Source organism: Octopus bimaculoides, chromosome 22 (genome assembly GCF_046866305.1).
Source record: "Octopus bimaculoides isolate indiv1 chromosome 22, ASM4686630v1, whole genome shotgun sequence".
NCBI classification, from domain to species: Eukaryota; Metazoa; Mollusca; class Cephalopoda; order Octopoda; family Octopodidae; genus Octopus; species Octopus bimaculoides.
Window position 1 is genome coordinate 35,706,598 of NC_142949.1, and position 12,500 is coordinate 35,719,097.

The following is a 12,500-nucleotide window of genomic DNA, read 5'->3' on the forward strand; positions in this document are numbered from 1 at the left end:
AGAGGAACGAGTGTGAAGAAGTGAAGGTGGATGAGTTCTTTCCTCTTTACTATAATTCTTCATATAAATAACCTGATTTCCAACAACGAAGTATAGCTCTCTGTGTGTGTGTGTGTGTGTGTACACATACATACACATTATCACACACATGCAAGCATTATATATATATATATATAGGTGCAGAAGTGGCTGTGTGGTAAGTAGCTTGCCTACCAACCACATGGTTCCGGGTTCAGTCCCATTGCGTGGCACCTTGGGCAAGTGTTTTCTGCTATAGCCTCAGGCCGACCAAAGACTTGTGAATGGATTTGGTAGACGGAAACTGAAAGAAGCCTGTCGTATATGTATATGTATGTGTGTGTGTATATGTTTGTGTGTCTGTTTGTCCCTCAACATCGCTTGACAACCGATGCTGGTGTGTTTACATTCCCGTAACTTACCAGTTCGGCAAAAGAGACTGATAGAATAAGTACTAGGCTTCCAAAGAATAAGTCCTGGGGTCGATTTGCTCGACTAAAGGCAGTGCTCCAGCATGACCATAGTCAAATGACTGAAACAAGTAAAAGAGTATATATTATATATATTCACACACACAAGTGAAGGTACATGGCTCAGTGGTGAGAGCTTCAAGATCACAATCATGAGGTAGTGAGTTCAATTCCCGAACCAGGCTGTGTGTTGTGTGAAATAAAGTGTGAAATAAATAAATAACATGAAATAAAGCAGAACAAAACACACAGCCTGGTCTGGGAATCGAACTCACTACCTCATGACTGTGAGCCGAATGCTTTAACCACTGAGCCGTGCACCTTGTTTTTATGTTGAGTTACAAAAAGATCAGTTTCCCATTAAACTGAAGGATTACTCGTTACTTTTTGTAGGGGATATAATTAAAACTGCTCTGCGCAGTTAAAGGTAATGGAATTTTGAGAGGACATATGTCATTTCTGCTGTGAAAGGGTTTTAATTTTTTCCCTTTAAAGGAGTTGGATTGCAGCTGAGAATTAAAGCACCGTCTTTATAACTCAGAAAATAAACATCACAATGTAGAGATGCATGGAGAATTTTGGAATTCTTGCTGTTTGTTTTCTCTGTTCTGCTTTAAGGATTGTGTGTGTGTGTGTATGTATGGTGTGTATATGTATGGGTATACGTAAGTGTGTGTATATATATATGTATGTATGTGTGTTTATATATGTGTGTATATGTGTTTCTATATATGTGTGTGTGTATGTGTGTATGTGTGTGTGTGTGTATATGTATGTGTGTGTGTGTGTGTATATGTATGTGTGTGTGTGTGTGTGTATATGTATGTGTGTGTGTGTGTGTGTATATGTATGTGTGTATATGTATGTGTGTATATGTATGTGTGTGTATGTATGTGTGTATATGTATGTGTGCATATATATGTGTGTTTGTGTATGTGTGTGATAGTAATTTCTGTTGTGATGGCAAATAATTTTAGTCAGCTTTTCATGATTATTGCTTTTAAATGTTACGAACTATGTGGGCTGATAATGTGTGTGTGTTCATGCAAGCTATATGACAGTAGATGTGTGTGTGTGTGTGTCACAGTAGATGTATGTGTGGCAGACAAGTGAATATATATGCTTATGTCTGTGTAGATGTGTCTATGTATGTGTGTGTATCAGTAGATATGCTTGCATTTGCTTGTGTGTGAGTGTAGATGCGTGTGTGCGTGTACATGTGCAGTGATGCATAAATGTGTGCTTGTGAGTGCATGCATGTGTAAATGTATGTGCATATATGGATATGAGCAGATGTAGAGGTTTGTATGTAACTCAATAGGTGTGTGTGTGTGTGTGTGTGTGTGTGTGTGTGTGTGTGTGTGTGTGTGTGTGTGTGTGTGTGTGTCCATATATTATAGAATGAATCCAACTGTTGTATAACATGCTGTCTACCACTCCTCTCCATGGATTATTGTAATTTGGTAATTTCGTGTCTCAGGCACTAATTATCAAATCTATTATATATTCCAGGGATTGACTGACCTTATGTTAACAGCATTCACAAAAACCAAAGTAAATTACTTGATACCAGGAGGAATAAAAGATATTTGACATTTTAGTAAGGGCCTTTTATCAGAGAAATCTTTGTCATACCAACAGTTGGCATAAACATCATGGCATTATTGTGCATCCATAGTAAAGCTGAGGCTGGTAGGATCATTAGCACACTGGACAAAATGCTTACCGACATTTTGCCCATCTTTATATTCTGATTTCAAACCACCAAGGTCAACTTCGCCTTTCCTCCTTTTGGGGTTGATGGAATCGACTAGTACCTCACTCCAAAATTTCAAACCCTGTGCCTAAAATAGAATTGTGTATCCCTAGTGATTCTTTTATCTCCAAACTGGCTACTATGGAAATGTCTAAGCTTTGCTGAAGAGGTTTAATAAGACTGAAACCTGTCTGGAGTTATCCTTGTGTTTACTCCAAAAATAAAATTTAAGTAATATTAATCCTTCTGCTTGTATTTTTCTCTCACTTCATTCTATGAGGAATTCTGATTTTTGACCCTTTGCCTATCCAATAAGCACCCATGCTTAACTGGTAAAAACTTCAAAGTCCCTGTCAACAACATTTTTATCTGTCTGTCTGTTTATCTTTCTATCTATCAACTTTTCTATCCATCCATCCATCCAGTTCATACAAAGTATTTTTTGAGGACAAACATTGCACTTTACTGATGTCATGGGTGGGGGTGGTTGTATTGAATGAAAGAACAGAATCTCCATGGTGGCTCTGTTGTTGTCCTATTGTACTGAGCCAGCTATGAACTTTCGACAAATAAAAGAGGCAGAAGAGCAAGGCAGACAAAAGAGAGAAAGACAAACAAACAACATTGATTTTGTGGCAAATTTTATACTACATTTGGAACAATACAAGTTTATGGAAAGCCATTTCTTTAAGTTTGGCACTGGAAACGACAAAGTGCTGCTGGTGGTGTGTGGGTGTGGGTGGGTGGGGGGAAGTGATGGTGATGGTAGTAGCTTAGAGGAGGGCCTGTGACAAGTGATTAAGTGGTCGAACCACTTAATGTGCAACTCAACAATGTTGTTGAATGTCTTGCAACGAGACTAAAGTGACAGACATCAGAGAAAGGGAGAGAGAGAGAGAGAGAGAGGGAGAATAACAAATCACCGAAATGCAATTGCGACACACATGCACACGCACAACCTTCTAATCTAAAACGCATACAAACGTTTCGTTAATGGTGCAGAATATTATTGTTGTTGCTGTTGTTGTTATATTAAGGCAGAACTGTTCACACTGGAAAAATTGCTTAGTGGCATTTCTCCCAACTTTATATTTTGAGTTCAAATGCTGCTGGGGTCGACTTTGCCTTTCATCCTTTTGTGAAGTGGGAGGGGGGCTTAATTTATTGACCCTGAAAGGATGAAAGGCAAATTCGACCTCAGCAGAATTTGAACTCTGAAACATAAAGATGGAAGAAATGCTGCAAAGCATTTTGTCTGGCATGCTAACGATTCTGCCAGCTTGCTGTCTTATAATAATAATAATAATAATAATAATAATAATAATAATAATAATAATAATAATAATAATAATAATAATAATTAATTCCTTTATTGGCTACAAGGATTCGCATACAAAACATTAAATGACATGCAACAACATAAAAGACAAAAACAGGACGATAGAAGAATGGGTTTTCACGTGCATACAATGTAATAACAAAAAAAAGGGGAACAAATTAAACTCCCAATAGGGGAGATGCTTTAAGGTCCTCGTGGAAAAGCCACGGGTGCCTGAACAACAAGACAAGACCCCTTCTCTTTTTGTTTTATTACAGGTGCACACTCAGAAGTGGTCCTTTCACACTGGCCATTCATCCAACATTCACCCACCTTTATTATTATTAATATTATTATTATTATTATCCAATAATGTATTTTAGACAGAGATATACATAGACATACTCAAAATAGATTACCAGAAATAATTTTTATTATTATTGTTATTTTTTTAATTAATGTTACTGATGTTTTTCTTGTTACTATCGCTCTAATCTCATATTCTCTCTACCTTCACTTGAAATTGAACCTGTTGAAAGGTTTTCTTTCTTTTTTTCTTTTTTTTTTACTAATAGTCATATTTAGCAAAAAAAAAAAAATTCTTGTACTTTTATATTTTGTTGTAGTGGTGGTAGTAGTATGTGGTGATGGTAGAGGTGATGGTAGTTTTTGTTGTAGTAGTAAAGTTAGTCATTGATACTGTGGTGGCGGTGGTGGTGCTGGTGCTGGTTGTGGTGGTGGTAGTTCTGGTAGAAGTAGGAATAATTAACAGTCAGTAGAGCATTTAATTAAATTGCTTTGTAGTAATTGTTCCAGCTCTTTACACTCTGAGTTCAAATCCCACCGCATCTACCCCACCACCACTACCACAACTACCACCACCACAACTACCGCCAACACCACCACCACAACGACCACCAGCACAACAACTACTATTACCACCACAGCTACTGCTACATTACCACAACCACCACAATCACTAATTATAAGCAATCCCAGACTTTTCATCTACCCCGGGTACATCTGAATACCCTACACAATCTCATACCTATACTATACATCTCTACAACCCTGGGTAATATGATCTCACTCTCACAGTGCAGTCTCTTATATTCTGTTACTTGTTTCAGTCATTTGGCTGTGGCCATGCTGGAGCACCGCCTTGAAGTGTTTTTGTCGAACCATTCAACCCCAGGACTTGCTTCCTTTTTTTTTCAAGCCTAGTATTTATTTTATTGGGCTCTTTGCCAAACTGCTAAGATACAGGGATGTAAACACACCAACACCAGTTGCCCAGTGATGATGGTGGGGACGGACAAAGACACACACATATGTGTATATATATATATATATATATATATATATATATATATACACACAATGAGCTTCTTTCAGTTTCCATCCACCAGATCCACTCACAAGGCTTTTGTTGGCCCAACACTACAGTAGAAGACATTTGCGCAAGTAACTTAACTGTTTGGCAAAAGAGACCGATAGAATTCCTGTGTGATTCAGTTGTTATTTCTAGTGGTGTATGCAACTGCACAATGGCTTTCATTTGCTTGTGTATGTGTGGTAGTGTTTGCATGTTCGTACGTGCATGCATGTCTGTGTATGCATGTGCGTGTGTGTGTGTGTGAGAGAGAAAGAGAGAGATATGATGTGCCACAGTGGGGTGAGGGAAGAGGATGGTGATGTTATAATGGATTAAATCTAGTTTGACACTAATGTGATAGCCGTGGTAGTAGTGGCATCGTCTTTGATGGTGGTGGTGGTGGTGGTAGGGATGGTGGCGACTCTGGTTGTAGTGGTGGTGGTTGCTGTGTTTATGGCAGTGGTGGTGGTTGTGGTAGTGATGGTGGTGGTTATAGTTGTGGTGGTGGTAGATCTTTTAGTCTGTTAACTGCAGACAATATGAGATATACAGGATTAGGTGTTGATAGATTAACTCTGGACTGGTTGTAATATGGTGTGTATGGGAGAAAGTGCATGAGAGAGGAGATAGTGTGTGTGTGTGTGTGTGTGTGTGTGTGTGTGTGTGTGTGTGTGTGTGAAGGAGAGAAAGGGGTGGGGTGTATAGATTAACTTTGGACAGAAGATGAGAGAGAGGTGTAATGGATTAACCTTGGATTGGCTATCAGAAAATAGTTATGGGAGGGAGAGAGAGGTGGGGCTGCTGGATTAGTTCTGGACAGGCTCTAAAAGAGCGATGGTGGAAGGAGAGAGGGCTGTTTAATTTTGGACTTAACGGTGTGTGTGTGTGTGTGTGTGTGTGTGTGTGTGTGGTGGGTTAGTGTAGATTAACAAGAAAGGTGAAACATTTTGACACTGTTTACTTAATCTTTTTGACCAACATGATGATGATATTCGGACCCATGATATTTATGATCAAAAGCATTCCAGCTATGACCATCCTCACTTTTTAGGGATACGTATGCTAAGACTTTACTGATTTAGAATAGAAATGATATCAAGAATTAAAGGGGCTGAAGAAGAGTATTACAAATCCAACAATCTTAATCTCCTTTCTGTCAATACCTGAAATGTAAGATTTCTTCCCTGAAGATGGAAGCTAGTATCACCTGACAATGAAATCAATTTACAATCATTATTTTGGCCCATCAATCCCCCAGAAACAGCTGTTGGATTTCTAATACTCTTCTTCGACCCCTTTAATTCTTGATATCATTTCTATTCCATGCAAGTCGGGCCCTTTTGTACGTAAGCATATACTTTGTGTATCAACCTGCCTAACTTGCTTATCCTTACATTTACTCCTCTCTCTCTCTCTCTCTCTCTATATATATATATATATATATATATATATATATATATATATATAGTAATGAATTACTAGGGATCCATGGTTATAGCTGAGATGCTATTTATGGAGCCATTGCAGATAATATACATCTATTATATATATATATATACATGTATGTGTGTGTGTGTGTGTGTGTGTATGTATAATAGATATATAATATCTGCAATGGCTCGATAACTAGCATCTCAGCTATAACCTTGGAGCCCTAGGAATTCATTACAGCACTTACCTAGCATATCTAATCATCTAGATCACCTGTGAACTAAACCCCCATACTTTATATAACAGATAGATAGATAAATAGATAGGCAGAGGCTTCTCCATTGGCATATGTAGATAATGATGGTGGTGGAGGCAAAGCTAGTGGTGGTGGTTGTGGTGGTTTTATTTATTCTAAATTCTTTAGTTTTAACCTATTTGTTGATAACATTTCAGAAGCATGCTTCATATTGTGTACTTATACATGTAGTTTGTGCAAATATGTGTGTGTGAATGAGAGAGAGAGGGAGACAAAGAGTGTGTGTGTGTGTGTGTGTGTGTGTGTGTATGTATGTGCTGATTGTTAGTACTGTTTAATTCCATGTCCCACTTTGAGCTGGTCTCTAAGTTTATTCATTCACATTGTTTTGAATTAATAAGGCATTATTTCTTAGCTTCAAGAAGTTGATTACATGATTGTTTATTTTAAGAATGACTTTGTAGAATATGTGTGAGAGGTCAAATCTGGCTGGTTTGAACTTAAAACAAGGTAGACTATTTGGGCTGGATATGGCCAGTTTAAGACCTAAAGGGTTAATGACCTCATAAAAGAATGCTACAGAGTGGAGTACTCAGGTAGATATTGACTCCAGACTTGGGCATGCAGTGGTAGTGCTGAAAGTGATGAACAGTGTCTGGAATAACACATTGATTAGCAACCATATGAAGATTCTGCTCTGCCAGAGTATTGTCTTGCCAAAAACAGTCTACAGGGGAGAAACTTGGAAAATGACTGCAAGATTACTCAGAGGTTGGATGCATTTCACCAATATTAAAGCAATCCATCTGTTCCAGTTGATTTGATCAACGGAACAGCCTGCTCATGAAATTAATGTGCAAGTGGCTGAGCACTCCACAGACACGTGTACCTTTAGCGTAGTTCTCGGGGAGATTCAGTGTGACACAGAATGTGACGGGGCTGGCCTAAACGTTGGAGGTGTCAGTGTAGTCATACATAGATACAGATACCCTTTTGATACCCTCATGTTTGATACTGCAGCACAACCGGGATGTAATCGCTGGCGTGGGAGACAGAGAGAAGCTACAGCACTCCTTTGTTGGTACATTTTTACAGCTGAACAGACAGGAATAATATGAAATGAAGTGTCTTGTTCATGGTTACAACACACTGCCCTGACAAAGAATTGAAATCGTGACCTTATGATCATGAGGTAAACATCCTAACCACTAGACCGTGTTCCTTCATAATGCAAAACCTTATCTATTATGTAATATAAAAATGTTATACCATGTAATGCTTCTGTGTATGTCTTATGTTATTAACACACATACACACACACAGATATATATATATATATATATATATAGGTATATTCTATGATTGTTACAAATAATGTTTGTGTGTATATATAAACTGTATTAATTTTATGTATATATGTTATGTATACATATGTATAACATACACAACAAATTCATGCGTGTGTGTATATTTATACACACACACATTTGTTTTATTTAGTCTTGGATATTTTTAACTTAATTCCTCCCCACCTCATTAACACACCCACATACTCCCCACCCCACATACTCCCCACCCCACATACTCCCCACCCACATAACCACCACCACCACTATCACCACCACCCGCTCCCCCGGTTCAGTGACCCACCACCACCGCCACCACAACCACCTAGCACTCAACCATCCCAAGATGTGTATTTTCACCATCGTGTTCTTCACAACCGATATATTTCTCATCTCGTTCTGCGTTACCATGGTGATTTGTGTTCTAGCAATTTGTTTCCTGATTCCAAGTGGCAGAAAATAATCAATAAATTAGCAATCTGAGGGAGGGGAAGGGGACGGAGAGATTATTTTGGTTTGTCTTTTTTTTTTTCAAGTCCTTTTTTTTAATATTTGTGTTTTTTGTCTTTCCTCGTGTGTGTGAGACTCTCGTTGTCTCTGTCTCTTTGCCCTCTCTCTCTCTCTTTGTCTCTTTATTTATATAGGTACGTATATGCGTATGTACATTCGTGTCTGTTTACATTCTCTCAACGAGATCCCTTTTATAACTACGAAAGACAGGAACTGTTGACAGTGATATTATTTGGTAATGACGAAGAGGGTGTCAGTAATGATATCAGTGATGGTGATGATGATGATGATGATGATGGTAATTATGGAGACAATAATGGTGACGACATTGGTGGTAAGGATGATGATGATGATGATTAGGGTGATGACAACAACAACGATGATGATGATGGTGATGATGACGACGACGACGATAGTGATGACGACGACGATAGTGATGACGACGACGACAATAGTGATGATGATGACGACGACGACGACGACGACGACAATAGTGATGATGATGACGATGACAACGCTAGTGATGATGATGATGACGACGACGATGACAAGTGATGACAACAACAATAGTGATGACGATGATAGTGATGATGACAACAACGATAATGATGATGATGATGATGGAAGTTATGATGATGATGGAAGTTATGACTTTATTTTCTTGGCCTCGAAATAGAATTTGAACTCAGAACATAAAGGGCCAGAAGACAGCTGCTAAGCATTTCGTCTGACCCGTTAATTCTTCCAGTTTGCTGCCTTCATAATAATCATAATAATGGTTTCAAATTTTGGCACAAGGCCAGCAATTTCAGAGGAGGAGGTTAGTTGATTACATTGACCCCCAGTGTTCAACTGGTACTTATTTTTGTCAACCCTGAAAGGATGAAAGGCAAAGTCAACCTCGGCAGTATTTGACTTCTGAACATAAATTCAGGAGAAATGATTGCTAAGCATTTTGTCTGACGCACTAACGATTCTACCAGCTTACTGCCTTAATAATAATAATAATTATTATTATTATTATTATTATTATTATTATTATTATTATTTATTATTATTAAAACAGCCAGCTGGCAGAATCAAAATGCTTAGCGGTATTTTGTCTGCTGCTACATTCTGAGTTCAAATTCCGCTAAGGTCAACTTTGCCTTTCATCCTTTCAGGGTCGGTAAATTAAGTACTAGTTAAACTCTGGGGTCAATATAATTCTCCCCTCTCCCCAAAATGGCTGCCCTTGTGCCAAAATTTGAAACCATTATTTTCATCATCATTATTATAATCAAGGCAGTAAACCGGCAGAATTGTTAGCACATCAGGCGAAATGCTTTGTGGAATTTCATCTGTCGCTACGTTCTGAGTTCAAATTCTGTTTTCATCATCTTTTTCGGGTCGATAAATTGAGTACCAGTCAAGTACTGGGGTCAGTGTGATCGACTTACCCTTCTCCACAAATTTCAGACTTTGTGTCTATAGTAGAATGGATTATTATTATTAATATAAGGCCTCAAACTGGAAGATGGTTTTAGTTGATTATGCCAACCCTCCTATTTGACTGATACTTTACATTTTATCCTTCTGCGTTCAATAAAATAGAGTCAGCTCTGGCAGCAGATGAACACTGGAACATCTGCTGCCAGCCATTTTGCTCAGCACACAGGAGTAAAACAGTTTTCACTGGTCAATACTCCAGAGTTTCTTCCTAGACAATGGGCACTTGAGTATCTAGTCCAACAGTATCTATTGTCCTTGGTGGGCAAGCCCTACTACCTTCACACAGTAATCTCCCTCTGGTTATCAAGCGATTGTAGGGGGACAGACACAAAAACACAAATATATATATATATATATATAACGTGAGAGAGTTAGGGGTTGGGGGTACAACCCACTAAGGGATAGTATCTATCCAGTATACTGCTGGGAGGGTACCCAATTATTGCTACGCTAGTGCTATACTAGGTGCAATCAATGGGAGCGGGTAAAAGTGGAGGTTTTACCCAAAATTTGTGTAACAATTAGAAAATGGAGGATAATATGCTGAACCCAACTACTTGCAGACGGTGTATCCTGTTGAATTCATTAATTTAATTCATAGCAAAAGTGACAAAGGGAGGAAGAAAAGAAAAAGAAAGAAAGAACCAAAGCACAGGTGTCCATGGCAGACTATGTTATTTTGCCAACATGGTTTACATATAGAAGTACAAAGTACATAAGGAATTAGAGGATGAACAGAAGTTTAATCTTACAGCTGTTACGGCCTAGTTTTGGCAGACCCCATTCTATCCGAATATTCCTTTCCGGAGTGATTATCGGATGACATTTTGAAATGGGGTTACATGCCCGAACCTCTAGGCCTCTTCAGAGATTCACAAAGGGTTACATACAGATGTAGAGCAAGAGGTAAAAACAGAGGTGTGGTAGAGACCAGAAGAGAAACAACAGCAAAAATAAGATAGAAATAAAAATAAAAATACAATTGAAATCAAAATATAAATAAAAATAAAAAATACAAATAAGGGTACAGGAGGAAAAAAATAATAATAGTAGTAAAAAAGAATACATAAATGAAGGTATAGCATGTGGGACATGCAAACATATAGAAAAGATATATGTCAAAAAACCCTTAGAAACACAAGGCACCCAAAAAGCCTACAAACATTATAGATAGATCGCTATAGGCACTCCAATGCACATCCATATGTGTTGGTTCGTGTGCACAGCCTTACTCGGATGTCCCCTTACTCTCATGTGTGCATATACAAGTTTTTATAAGCAAATATATATATATATATATATATATATATATATATATGACAGGTTTCTTTCAATTTCCATCTACCAAATCCACTTGCCTGAGGTGTAGTAGAAGACAATTGCTCAAGGTGTCATACAGTGGGACTGAACCCAGAACCATGTAGTTGGGAAGCAAGCTTCTTACCACACAGCCACACCTGCACTTATATATATATATATATATATATATATATATATATATATATATATATATATATATATATATATATATATATATATATATATATATATATATATATATATATATATATATATATATATATATATATATATATATATATATATATATATATATATATATATATATATATATATATATATATATATATATATATATATATATATATATATATATATATATATATATATATATCGCATGTGTATATAGAGAGAGGGGGGAAGGAGGAAGGGACATCAGATAATGCAGTACACAATACCCGGAGTAATAGACTGGATGGCCACCTCAGTAACACTTTTGATCACATATCTGCCGGATCATGATTGCTAGCCTGGGGCTAAACAGCTATATAGCAAGAGAGAAAAACCATGTAATCCATTTTATATTAGATCAACAGCCATTTGTATAGGTTTGTATTTCTAATTGTGACTGAAATAAGCTTAAATAACAAAGAATAGGCAGAGAGGGAGGGGGGGTGAATAGTTAGGGGGCAGGTAAAGGTGTTTATTCAAAACCCTCAATATTAAACCTGCTCTTCCAACAACAACAACAACAGCTGACTGAATTAATTACAATACTGGTTTATAAAAAACTGAGCTGGATGCAAAGTGCCATAGGGGTGGGGGACGATAGGTAGGCGGGCGGGTGGGTGGGTGGGACAACTATACTCCCTTCCTTTCATCAATCCACCCCCCCTCCTGCTCCCTTTTCTTCTCATTTCTTTTATGTAGCTTTACACGTTTTTTTTTACTCTCTTCATCAGTTTTTCTCTCTCCTCCTCCCTCTCTCGGTCCACCCCATCTCTCTTCACATCCACTCTCTCTCTCTCTCTTCACTCTGCCTTTCTCTAATCACTCCCTCTCTCTCTCTCTCTTTGCCTCCCCCACCCCGCCTTCCTTCACCTCTCCCCTCCATTTTCTCCATCTCTTCTCTCCTCATCTCCCTACCCCCTCTCTCTCTCTTCATTTCTCATCTCCTTATCTCCCCCCCACCCATCCACATTCTTCATCCCTCTCTCCTCTACCTCCCCT

The 12,500-nt window shown here is 38.0% G+C and overlaps 1 protein-coding gene across 2 annotated transcripts in view; it reads left to right on the forward strand.

The window, feature by feature from the left end:
- The window catches only part of LOC106867647 (band 7 protein AGAP004871), a 53,970-nt gene that overhangs the window by 27,955 nt on the left and 13,515 nt on the right, over positions 1-12,500 (forward strand). The window lies entirely within an intron of this gene.